The following is a 14228-nucleotide window of genomic DNA, read 5'->3' on the forward strand; positions in this document are numbered from 1 at the left end:
ATTCCAAATTAATTTATAATAAAATATGGAAAGGCGTTGTGGTCTTTGCTGTGAACTATTTTTCATCATAGTTCTTTCATTACTCTGGGAAATGTCAGCATTTTTTTTTTTTATCATCCGATAGTAACTTTTTTTTCTTCTTCTTCTTCTCTGGGAAATGTCAGATTATGTTCTCCTTTATATATATTTTTAGCATAATACTTTTATATATTTTTTAGCATAATACTCTATGTATATTTTAGCATAACTATATATATTTTAGCATAACACTCCTAGAGTTTTCCCTCGAAATTGTATTAGTCACATGTCAGCGTATGTCGTCCTTTATATATACATTTTTTAACATAATTTTCCTTGAGTTTTCCCTAGAAATTGGTTATAGTTACGTGATTTCATATTGTCTAATGGACATTTCAATATAGACCCTTTTTTTAACTTAGCACATTACTACCTATGTACCGGTGTTACTGTCATCACTGGTATGTAACATTTAACTTAACACATTACTAATGTACCGGCATTACTGTCATCACTGTATATAAAAGTTAAAAAGTCATTTTCATGTTTTCGCCATTCTGGCCCGTCGTTGATTGTGTTTATTGTTAATTTTTAAACTAATGTGGTTTTTTTTTTCGTGACTGATCACTTTTGTGTATAATATTTTATAAATCAGTATTGATCAGCTGTTAAACCTATAAAATTTGCAGCAGATGATGGCTTTAGAGTTTCGAAAGCTGCTCGTGTATATAAGGGTGGAATGAATGGAGAGGTGGGAAAAAAAAAGGGTGGAGAGAGGTGAACTTATAATTATATATTAAAAAGGAACAGATTTTTTGCAATTACTTACTGCAATTCATTGTGTGTAAAACTCCCGGGAGGGGGTGTCTCATTGTGGAAGAATTTTTCCCTGTTTGCATGCTTAGAGAGATTGATGGTAGTATGGTATTCTAATACCTTTCTCATCATACTATTATCGTTGTTTAATCACCCATTTTTATATAAAGCGCCTAAGTACAAAACTGTAAATTTATCTAATTTTCATATAAAAATCCGTGGAATTGTATGGCACAAATGTACTAAAGTGGGAATACCATATGCAGGAGTGTGTTGCATGAATACCATATGAAGGATTGTGTTGCATGAAGAGTTCCCAGACTAGACAGCACAGTAAAGAAGATATGTTCCACAAGGAGTTTTCAGGAGGAAGCACTGCAACCAATTCTGCAAGCTCACCTAACGATGGGTTGCTAGACAAAAGCACAGTTCTGCAGGACATCTTGAGTACAGGATATGTTCCACGAGGAATTTTCGGAAGACAGCACTGCAACAAACTATGCATGACTTAAGCGATTAGTTAACAGACGAGAGCACATAGTTATACAAGAAATGTTCCACGAAGAGTTCCCGGAAGATAGCACCGCTACTAACTTTGCATGCCCTCCTAAACGCTGAATTTCCAGATGACAGCACATCTGCAGGACATCTTAGATGCAAGATATGTTGCACGAGGAGTTAACGGAGGACAGCACCGCAACTGTCTCTGCACATAAAAGTTCTGCAGGATATCTTGTGTACAGGATGTTCCACGAGGAGTTTCCGAAGACAGCACTGCAATAAACTATGTATGTGCTCCTAAATGATGAGTTCCCAATCAACAGCACATAATTCTGCAAGACATCTTGAGTACAGGATGTGTTCCACAAGGAGTTTCCGGGAGAAAGCACTGCAACCAATTCAGCATGCCCTCCTAAACAATGGGTTGCTAGACAAAAGCACAGACTTCTGTAGAGCATCTTTGGTATAGGATATGTTCCACGAGGAATATCCGGAAGACTATTACAGGATACGTTCCACGAGGAATTTCCGGAAGACACCACCGCAATAAACTCTGGATGTCCTGATGCCCTCCTAAATGATGAGTTTCCAGACAATAGCACATCAAGTTCTACAGGACATTTTGAGTACAGAATATGTTCCACGAGGAGTATCCTGAAGCCAGCACCGTCCTCAATGTTACTTTCCAGACAACAGCACCACAACAAACTCTGGAGGCCCATCTAAACGATGAGTTTCCAGACAAAAGCACAGATATCTGCAGTACATTTTGAGTATAGGATATGTTCTACAAGGAGTTTCCGGAAGACAACACAGCAACCAACTCCGCATGCCTTCCTAAACGATTTGTTTCCAGACGACAGCACCTGAACGATCTCTGCATGCCCTCCTAAGTTTCCAGTCAACAGCACAGAGTTCAGCAGGACATCTTGAGTACATGATATGTTTTATGAGGAGTTTCCGCAGGACATCTTGGGTGCAGGATTTGTTCCACGAGGAGTTTCCGGAAGACAGCACTGCAACGAATTCTGCATGACTTCCTAACGGTTAGTTTCCAGACAACAGCACCTCAACGATCTGTCATGTTCCATGACTAGTTTCCGGAAGACAGCACAGCAACAATCGCTGCACATAATCATGAACGATGAGTATTCGGAGTTTCCAGACAATAACAGCAAATTAATTAACGAATAGCAGTTTGAACATCCATTCATGATTGTAGTTTGTGTAGTTTCCTCAGCATTCTAAGGATCTGAAAATAATAGTTGCTAAGAACGAGTACAAGGAGTTTACAAAACGTCAAAAATTGCAGAATTTAGAGAATATTAATACACTATTTTTACTGCCCATGGAATAATGTTTTTACTGCCCATGGTTTTATTATTACTTTTACAAATTTGGGCTTGATGTGTTAGAAAAGTTGAATTGAGAGTATTAATTAAGATACTTTACCCATCTGAGCTTGATACAAGACTAAGTTGAATTGAAAGCATTGTTATTTACCGAAGTTTATTAATCCTACCATGGCCGCTTACCTCATCATCACCAGCCAGATACTTCCCAGCTAAGGTGAATGAACAAATCACTTCGTTGTATCTCATTAACCATCTTTTATTTTGTCAGGCTAGACGGTGTGTATTTGTTTGTAAGATAGCAACAATAATTCATTAATCACAGTTTTTCTTTTTCTACCTCTCAATTTCACTAACTTCTCGACCTGAAATGCATGTATTTATTACTACACAAATTTTAATAATACAGCAGTAACAGTAATGCATTTATATATAAGGTCATAAAATATTTAATTCTACACATTACTATATTTCAGCAAAAATGTCTGACAGAACACTAAATCAAATTCAATTTAAGCAAACAAGACCAGCCAAATTCAATTTTAGCAAAAAGACCAGCCAAATTCAATTTTTGCAAAAAGACCAGCCAAATTCAATTTTTGCAATCAAAACCAGCCAAATTCAATTTTTGCAATCAAAACCAGCCAAATTCAATTTTTGCAATCAAAACCAGCCAAATTCAATTTTTGCAATCAAAACCAGCCAAATACAATTTTTGCAATCAAAACCAGCCAAATACAATTTTTGCAATCAAAACCAGCCAAATTCAATTTTTGACCAGCCAAATTCAATTTTTGACCAGCCAAATTCAATTTTTGACCAGCCAAATTCAATTTGTTGCAAAAGACCAGCCAATTCAATTTTTGCATCAAAACCAGCCAAATTCATTTTTGCAATAAAACAGCAATTCAATTTTGCAATCAAAACCGCCAAATTCATTTTTGCAATCAAAACAGCCAAATACAATTTTTGCAATCCACCCATCCAAATACAATTTTTTGCGCCATCCAAATTCAATTTTTGACCAGCCAAATTCAATTTTTGACCAGCCAAATTCAATTTTTGACCAGCCAAATACAATTTTTGCAATCAAAACAAGCCAAAAACACTCCCGTTAGTTTTATGACCACCATCTCAAAAACAGGAAACTGGAAAATAAGAATCTTGCCTATTCAATACTTGCAAGAGCAGCACCTTTTACAAATAAAGGTTTAGCTGAAAAAAATAACTATTGACAAAGTGCTAAAAAAATAACTCTTGACAAAGTGCTATGTATTAAGTGATTAACCAATAGCTAAAAGTACCTTAAACACTGTTTACTTGCAATGCACTTTCAAGACAGAATATTAATTACAGGAGAGAAAAACATCATTGCAAAGATTGGTGGCTGAAGGTAAACCACGTCTTGCAGTCAAATGAATTTTAAAGACAAGAATGTTTGATCCTCAGATGGAAGAAATGAAGGAGTCTCCGATCATTTAAAGTTTTTATGAGTAATAGCTTTTCAAGCACTTCTCTTCACTACCAATCAGTGAGATTGCTAAAATAGTTTTGAAATTTGCAGTGAACACCAAGCAAAATTTTACTATGATAAACTGAACTACTTACTCTTTCTTACATTCTGCCTAAATACAAGGAACAAAAATAAAAAAACTGTAGCCAAACATCCTAAATGTGATTATATAAAATTTTGTACATGAATTTGTTAAATGAACCCGGAATAAATGCTCAAATCTTAGATTACAAAATCACGGTACATACTGGTTTTTTAAAACATTCAAGTCTTGCCATTATCTTGGGAGACGCTAATAAGACACTAGCACGAATAAGCATACTGTTACAAAGTACATCTATACTCGTAATATATAGTTATATTTTACTACACAACTATTTTCTATGAAAAAAGTTAAGTTTTTAGTGTTATGTCAATTATCAGTGTTACTTTAACTATATAAATAAATCTTAGCAGCGAGATAATGATGCATAGCTGTACCCTCTGTCAATTCAAACTGCATATTCTTACTGATGTATTTGGAGATTTCATGACTTCTTAAATGGGATTTTGATCAGCATTTTACATTTGTTGCTTACCTTTCAAAGAAGCTTCCATTTGAAGTTTGTTACCACAGAAATTCACCTCATTGAATCTTGAACAGATACGATTTGAGGTTACAACCTAAGTAGCATCCTATACGGAGATTGAGTAAGGAATTGGCAGTCTGCTTCCATGCCGCCAGTGTTCCAACTCCTCCCAAGACCTTGTCGACATTTCAGAATTGATTAAAGTCGCATTTTTGAAAGTACACTTTAGTGGAATTTTTTTTTAACAGCAAGAAATCTGTACCTTTTTAGTTTCCATCGACGTGTAAAATGAAATCCTAGATCTCATTTATAGTTTTTTTAATCCTTTTTTATTTTTGTTTAAATTTTTACCATTTAAACTAACTTTCTATACTTTTTCAAAATTATTATTCTATTATTTTTTTTTTCATTTTTGCAACTATTACATGTCGTCTGTAGATGATTCCTATATTGCAGACAAACTTTACCCGAAACTGAGAAATCTTATCTGTTGAATAAAAGCTTGCCTGGGGGTAAATTACTTTTTAAAATTGGTTTCATTCGGAACGGAAACTGCTGTTACTGCGATAGACTCGGACGTAAGTCTCTCAGTGATAGGTATAAAACACATCAGCAGGGAAACATGTGTTTAGAAACACTAGGTGGCCACCATCAGCTATCTAGAATCTAATAGTACGTAATTGTTTGTATGGTGCTTTATGCTGCATGAAACCAGTGGTTATTCAGCAACGGGACCAACGGCTTTACGTGACTTCCGAACCACGTCGAAAGTGAACTTATCTCACCAGATATACACCTATCTAACTCCTCAATGGAATGCCAGAGAATCGAACTCGCGGCCACCGAGGTGGCTGGCCAACACCATACCGAACACGCCACCGAGGCACTTTAAAAGTCACTGTTTGAACACCACTTTTCACAAACATTTTAGATTACTAAAGTTTAGGGAGACTTTCGGCAGCCCTTCATCTTACTGTACTGTCAGGGACTTCTAAATGATGGTTGTCCTCCAGATGTCAGATTGATTACAATTCATTCATCTTTAAATGATGACAAGGGATTCTAAAGCAACAGCATCTGAGTCACTGGTTTGTTTGTTTGTATGGTGTTTTGACGTTGCATGGAACCAACGGCTTTACGCGACTTCCGAACCACGTCGAGATTGAAATCCTATCACCAGAAATACACATCATGTGCCCCTCAATGGAATGCCCAAGAATCGAACTTGCGGCCACCGAGGTGGCACTCCAGCACCATACCGACCACGCCACCGAGGCGGGCTAGTTGATATTAGTGACGTGGTGGAGGGGGGGGGGGGGGGGGGGAGAAGATCAAGGTGGTGGTTCTTAGTTAATCTGGTCACCTAGCATAAGCTGGCATTGAACTAAGTGAGGTAGATTCAGCACGGAAAACCATGAATCAACAATCCCACTGATAATCAGATGTATTAACAATTGACAGTAATCAAACGCCAATGCTTGCAAGTTGAAATACTTGGTCATTCCTACGGGAAACAAACACTTTGTCTATACCCCAGTGTTTTGAACAATCTTAAGATCCTCACTAGTAGTGTACAAGTGGATGACTGTATATATCTCAAGCAAACCTTCGGTCCACTGTTGAGGCATCGTCAAGTCCAGAGGCCGTGCTTTGAACTAATAAAGTCAAGACTGTCACATGCTTTGTCATTTCTGGCCCCTTAAAAAAATCAAGTGAATTTTGAAAGGCTCCTAACATCCGTTACTATTCAAGTTCTCAAGCATCGTGATATCAAAGGTCACTGACTCCGATATCGTTAGCTGAATTACACATATTTCAAGAGGCCTGGAGCAAAAGGTGCCTGACCAAGTGCTTTCGTGGGAATTTTTATAAAACACAGACAAAAGATAAAACTATGAAAGGTCAACGCAAGCAAAGGTATTAAAAAAAAAGCTAATATATGCCAATGAATTTGTATACTACGTCTCTTTGCAGACTTCTCAAATTCGGTACTAATTCAGATTACTATACATAAAGATCAGACAACTCTTGATAACACAGAAGGACTGATCATGAAAATGCTATAAATAAATTTTTACCTTTATTGTAAACTTAAAATGGTCTGTAGTGCATAACTTTTTGTTCTGGAGGTCCAACCTAAACTTGACATTGTCCAATGAAGTCAAAGCATTAGGCGACAGTTTTTGCTGTTCAGTTTTCGAGATGCCCTCTTAAGTGAGGTTCCTGAAAAATTAAAATAGTACTTATCTTGAGTGAACAGAATTGCAGTATGCAAGTTATAGTCTGAAATTTGCCTGTGGTCCAGTTTTAGAAAATCTGTATGGTTTGAAATTATGCCAGTTTATTTAAAAAAAAAAAAGGTGATATGGTACTCAATGTGCTTTACACCCATGTTGGTTATGTATATCATGATTTACCAGAATTTTATCACCTTTATAAACCACTATGATTACAGAATCCTGTGAATTTAGCTTCATTATAGATGATATCAGTTACTCCAGTTAAATAATTTCCTCTTTAACTCACAAATTCTCAAGCAAACAGTTGTATCTAAACCATGAAACTATACCATGGGTAAAAGTGCGATCAAGTAAAGATGTGAGTAATCAAATGTGGCATTCTTCACAATCTGTGCAGGTTCCCGTAGATTTGCAACAAATTCATGCAATTATAAGTCAAGATGAGTTACGACCAACCTTACATGCAGTAAATTTGGACCATAAGTCATTTACCTTATTCTTTGATTCTGGTAGTCCATGTAATATCATGGATTTGCGGACTCATCATTTACTTTTTTCGAACTTCCCTATAGAGAAGTCCGGAGGAAGACTCTCGGGTATAGGAAATAATGAATTAAATGTGGTAGGAGTAACTCATGTTCAGTACAAGGTCGGTAAGCGCACGTTTTCCGATACCTTTATCGTTGTACAAAACATTAATATGTATCCCGCAGTAATTATAGGATACCCGTCTATGGGCACTCAAAACATTACCTTAGCCCCTGCAAAACACGCGTGTATATCAAAGGAGAATTCTATAAGTCTTCTAATACCCTAAAATCAGTTTTAGATAATAAGGAGTAAATATGCAGTAATAGACAAGGAAGGGCTCGCTATTGTTAATTCACTTGTGCATTTTAAGTTCATAATATACGGTTATCCCGTCAAGGTTCTCACTGATCATAAGCCCCTAACCGACTTCTTTAAAGGCTTTAGTCACAGCCCTAAGCGAACTCGGTGGCATATGATCATCCAAGACTTTGGCGCGAGGATCGGGTATTTACCTGGGAAAGCAAATATCATTGCTGACGCATTATCACGCAACCCCTCGTCATCTTGTATGGAGCCATTAGCTGAATTAATAGATATATCAACCTCCATGCCCATTGTTAAAACTATATCTGAACAGGAAGATCTGGGCTGGAGTGCTGAACTATTACAGACGGAACAAAGGAAAGATCAGCAATTAGAAAAAATCATAAACGCATTAAACGGAAATCCTAAGGAAAAGGAATATATAAAGTATAAGCAGCAGAATTATATAATCAAAGATAATATCCTGTGAAGATCCGTGACTAGGAAAACCCGCAACACACCACAGTTGAATAACGACCAGGTGGTGGTACCGATTTCACTCATACCCACTGTCTTAAAATGGTTGCATGCAAATCCACTGCATGGACACCCGGGTTTTTCCATCATGTCACAGAAAGCCAAATCCTTATTTTATTGGCATAGGATGCTTACAGATATAAAAAAGCACATAGCTAACTGTCGCACTTGTCAAGAATACAAAGGGCACACGAAGACACCTGTCAGCCTAGGGGCTTATCCCGTGCCAAATCAACCCTTTGAAAGAGTGCACTTAGATTTATTAACAGGGTTTTACGAGTCAGACAGAGGAAATAAGCACCTCCTAGTAATCATAGATGCCTTGACTCGATATACAGAACTGATAGCGCTTAAAACAAAAACCGCAGTCGAGTGCGCTAGGAAGTTTTACGAGTGCTACATTTGTAAACATGGAATTCCACACATGATCATATCAGACTCTGGCGGAGAATTCAATAATCACTTCCTTAACTCCTTGTGTGAATTCCTTTGCATAAAGAAAATCAATACTATGATCTATCACCCAGAGTCTAACGGGCTAGTGGAAAGGGCAAATCGTAAGGTTTTAAACATTTTAAGGGTCACCTTAGGGGGGATGGACCCCAACTGGGACATTGCTATACCTGCGGTACTAAGCACTCTTAATCACTCATATCATGTATCTTATTAAAATGTCACCGCACGAGGCACTGTACGGTACCCCAGCTAGAACGCCTTTCCATGTATTAACGCCTACAACCAATTTATCAAATCCTCTAAAGGATGTTATGGATGCAAGCATAAGTCGATATAATATACTTCGTAAGAATTTAGAAGAATCACAAATTATAATGAAAAGAAATCATGATAAAATAGCTAAGCCAACTAGAACATATGCCGTGGGCGATAAGGTATACATACAAGTATACGTACGTAAGGGTTTAAATTATAAACTGACACCTAAGTTCGAAGGCCCGTTTAACATTTTAGAAACTTTAACGGCCAATAGATTTAGGGTTCAAAACGTATCCCAACCCACTGATATGAGAATTGTTCCATTGGCACATATCAGAAACTAAAAAAAAGGGCAGATGGAGTGAGGGAAATTTTTGTTTCTATGAAACTTGTATAATAACTTATATATATATATCTATCACATTTGTATGTAAACATATTCTTTAACATGAGTTATTACATATATTTTACTCATTGCAGGTTTCCAAAATGAATCTGTTATTGTTAAGTGTGATATTGTTCCTTCAGACATCTTTGTCGTGTGGGAAGAACGCTAAAACGAAAGAATTAGAATTTAATCATGGCACTATTATCGAAAGAACAGAAGACATTTTCATTACAGCGAGTAATATAGTCATAGAAGTAGATATGCAGGCGATATTTTTGCCTGAGGATGACGTCCTTAACCTAAAGAATGACCTGTTGAGGTTTGCTGTTTCGTTAAGGGAAATGCACCAACGTTATTTTCATGCTAACTCAGAGATTTCGCTAGCTCAAACCCTAAGCATCGCGGAAATGTTATCTTACGACTTGCAGAATAAAACCGCTGAGGCAGAGGAACTTGCTGATGTGGTCTGTGCGGCACAATACTCTCGAACGTGGCAACCCACTTATTTTTGCTGGACTAAACATCTTGGGATCTGTTGCAAGTTTAGGCTTAGGAATTTCAAATCGCCTTAAGATAAATAATCAAAATAAAAGAATTGAGTTTTTGCAACACAAAACCGAATTAGCTTTGTCCGAACTGCGTAGCCAGTTATCATCAATCAATCAAATAATGAGTTTGGTGAACGAACATTCTAGTAATATCGATCAGATTATGGAAGTTCAACACTTGCTGGCTACGTTAGCTTATTGTAGTTCGAAAATAGATCATATCCGTACCAAAATATCACATTTTATTGAGAAATCAAAGGACTATGTAGAAGCTATTACGTTAGCCACAAAGGGTGTGTTATCTCCACTCCTTATGCCTATTAAAGATCTGACTTTAACTTTGGAGAATGGACGGGAGAAACTAGGTTATATTCCTTTATTAGACGCCCATAAAATAGAGTTTTATTATAGCTTAATATCGGTAAGCATTGAAAATTACAGGATTATGATCACTATCCCCTTTGATTCTTCCGATGCCTGGCAATCATACAAAATAGCACCGTTCCCAGCTTTCATGACGAATAACTCAAGTCCAGTAATATCCAATTTGACGGGACAGGTATTGATTTCCCGATAAGAAATCATATACAGTCATTAAAGACTTAGATATTCACTCACTGTTCAGAAGCCATGAATAATAAAGTTTGTACAGCTGACTCTTTTGAATTCCACCCTATATCAATGGATTCATGTGAGTTAGGCATAGTGCTAAACGGTTCTCTCTCCCATACACGCGAAGGTTGTCTGAAGAAACTATCCCTTTGACGGTAATAAGTTCAATTACAGAATGAACAACGGCTCCTGGATCCGATACGACAAGGAAGGTTTTCAAGTGTCATGCCCGGATGGGACCACCGCCCATTCCCAAGTCTTTGTCGCAGCTGATGGTTGTACAGGGACATCTACAAACTACACAGTCAGAGGGGTCAACACGATAATACGTGAGAGGACCTTCTTCGTGAACTACACCTGGGCGACTACAATTATCCCATCACTACCTCTCCCATACAACGCGCGGGTGGCTCTTCGTTTGACGCAATTGGCTGAGATGGACCACGCATTACTGACTTATGCAGGAGGAGAAAATCTTCGTTACTACGTGCTGCTAGCCGTGTTTTGCGTTACGGCAATGTTTATTATCGCCGTTAACATCTTTGCTTGGCGTAGGATGAGGCGAACACAGAAGGATCTTCAAGGGAACGTTTTGCCGCGTCCAGACGACACTCCTGTTGCGTTAAAAGCGTATACGTTCAGGGCCATCTGAAACTGGCCATTTCACCTGGTTCCTAGGAAAACTGTCTGGAATTGTGTTGTGTGTGAAAAGCGGTCTGTACGCTGGCAATATGTAGGACAAAGAGAGACTCCAAGCCTTTGCATTTTGAACAGCTAAAAGTATCTTTCGGGCACCTAATAAAATATTGAAGCCCTATATATTAAACTATTGGTGCGTGTACGTACCTGGAATCTATATCTGTGCACTTATACTATTATACAATTGTACAATTATATATATACAATTATATATTACAAAGAGTGACAAGTACTCTTTAACAATTATCCATGATCATGTTATGTATATTATTGAGTAACCGCTATTCTTAATCGGGTTACCTATTACTATAATCTTCATGTATACATGTTAACCTTTTAATTTTTTGGGGGGGTACCTAATAATCATTATTATCAAACATGGATCTATATTTTCCATGCATTTTTCTTTATGTATATGTCCAAAAAGGGTATGTAACAAAACCTTTTTATGCACTTAATCACTTATTATGGTTATGTCTAAATATATGTTACTAGCACACTCCTAAGAAACCATGTTTAAAGTAACTTTTGTTATTCAAGGCTTGAATGGTAGCTGTCCGAGCCTAATGTAACAAATACATTTAAAAGAACAGATAATTACATATCTGTAAATAGAACCCATGACCTGAGGGGTCATTGGTGAATTAGGAGCGTCCTACGTGACAACCTCAAATCTAGATCACGCTGTGCAATGCTTGCAGTAGCCTGGTTTACGTTTGTTTGGAAACATCATCAATTCATGAATCTGTTAACTGCTCACAACACCTTCCATGGGAAGCGGTTGACCTGTTAACCGGCCGGAAACTTGTAACTTCCGAGCCGGCGGACTACTTATTTCTTATTGTATAAATCGCTGAGATAGCTAGTGTTTCGCTATCGACACGATGCTTTGAATTGTTAGTTCTATTCCAGTTATCAAACGGAGCGGTCTCCTGACCGAACCATCTCTCTTGTGATGGAGTTGAGAAATAAAGCTGTTTAAATGTATCAACTTCCTCCGTTTGAATCATCTCCCTTATTCTAAGAAGAATCAACTTTACTAAGATACAACGTAGGAGAGAAGAAAAGTAGAACCAGTAATGCTTACGAACAACAGTCGGAAGAAAAGACAAACAGTCTTTCGCCAAAGCGGAAGAACATAATACTTAACAGCCACTGGGGATTGGGGCGTCAAATGTATTTTGTCGTGTTTAGTAGCAGCCCCTGGGAGTTAATTACTAGGTACAGTCGACCGCCAAAAAATAACTATTCTTAATAAGCAACCCAAATTGCCAAAGAGATACCCGACGCAGAGTTATTACCTATGATTTACCTCGAGACTTTTCATAATGTCAAGAGTAAATTATTAGTTGGTTTTAATCGCTAGCACCATTACTGTCAGTGTTTACTACAGATTGCTATTTATCCTGTTGTTCCACTACACCAATGGCGCTCTGAAAGACCCAACCAATTCTTGGTATTACGCACAATTATGTAGATATTCTAAACTTTATGTGACGAATAATCTATATTCTCAGTCAAACCCAAACTGTCCATAACACAGAAAATAGTACGGTCTTTTTGCTTTTCTGGAAAGACACTTTCAGACCCGAAATAAACTGGGAGCTTGATTGCACAGCCTTTGAGCAGCAAAGTTCAAAGGCTCTATAACCCAACATTCGGTCTGCATCTAGGGTCGAATATGCTTGGCACCATCTATAGCCCGGTGAATTCAATGCCATTGTAACTAACAAAATCAATCACTATAATAGTCAACCGTGGTAAGGGTGGTACCATACACACCCATCATTAGATCCTAGCCTAAAACTTTTGATTTTCTATAAGGCAAAAGACAATAAAAACTTGAAATGGCGATAACTCACAACCAAAGAGTCCCAGCTTGGCGAAGACACCCAGTGACCGAACGTTCACGACACAATTTTCGTCTACAGTGAACCAAGTTCCAACCGGGGTGCCTTTCTGAGGCTGTCCATTCACGGAAGAGGAGGGGGAGGGGGAGGGGGGAGCCTTTCAGTGGTTATTGTGAACTTTGCTATCCTTGGAAGAACTCATACAGCGCCATTTAGCTACGGTTCAAACTCGTTCCGTGGCCCCACTTTAAATAATTTTCCTTATCCTAAGACCAGAGGCCGTTGGGATCCTAACCAGATTAATGCACAGCAATTGAGACATCATTGAAATTATGAGGGACGTGTAAATAGACAGCAAGAATAAACAGAACAGTAAATGGCCGTAAAGGCTCCACAAGACCTGCAAATGAGTCTAGAGTCAGGTTTTGTAAGAATCGGCGAATTTCTATAACTTTTGCAAGACTCGTGAACTTAGTTTTTTTTTTTTTTTTTTTTTTTTTTTTTTTTAAGGAGCCTGACTTATGATAGTGCATCAAGAGGCAGCCTCAAGTGTTTTGACAACTTCGAAATTAACTCCTTGACAGTATTCGATGTCCAATTTCCAAGGCTGGATAAGAAACGTTAAACATTCTTTGATGTTCATAACATCGCCCAGAAAGAGACCAAATCTGAAGTGGTTACTTCAGTTCCAAGCTTTTGACTGTATTATTCTGTAAATTACATAATCTTGAAAGTTTTCCATATTAAGAAGTGATGGTCTGCATTATTGTCATTAAATGGTTTGTTTGTTTGTATGGTGCTTTTACGTTGCATGGAACCAGTGGTTATTCAGCAACGAGACCAACGGCTTTACGTGACTTCCGAACCACGTCGAGAGTGAACTTCTATCACCAGAAATACACATCTCTCACTCCTAATGGAATGGCCAGAAATCGAACTCGCGACCGAGGTGGGACGCTAATACCATACCAACCACGCCGCTGAGCATTAAATGGTTTAATCAGACCACGCTTTCAACACTGTTGAGATTGAAGAAT

At 37.8% G+C, this 14228-nt stretch overlaps 1 long non-coding RNA gene across 1 annotated transcript; it reads right to left on the bottom strand.

Annotated features, from left to right (window-relative positions):
- Positions 1-582: 582 nt before the first annotated feature.
- Positions 583-13313, bottom strand: LOC135225853 (uncharacterized). The gene is made up of 3 exons (XR_010317100.1): positions 13204-13313; positions 2871-3052; positions 583-2587 (listed from the first exon to the last, which is right to left on the bottom strand). It is a non-coding gene; the product is annotated as an uncharacterized LOC135225853 (long non-coding RNA).
- Between the last annotated feature and the right edge of the window lie 915 nt (positions 13314-14228).

Source organism: Macrobrachium nipponense, chromosome 13, assembly GCF_015104395.2.
Source record: "Macrobrachium nipponense isolate FS-2020 chromosome 13, ASM1510439v2, whole genome shotgun sequence".
Taxonomy (NCBI): Eukaryota; Metazoa; Arthropoda; class Malacostraca; order Decapoda; family Palaemonidae; genus Macrobrachium; species Macrobrachium nipponense.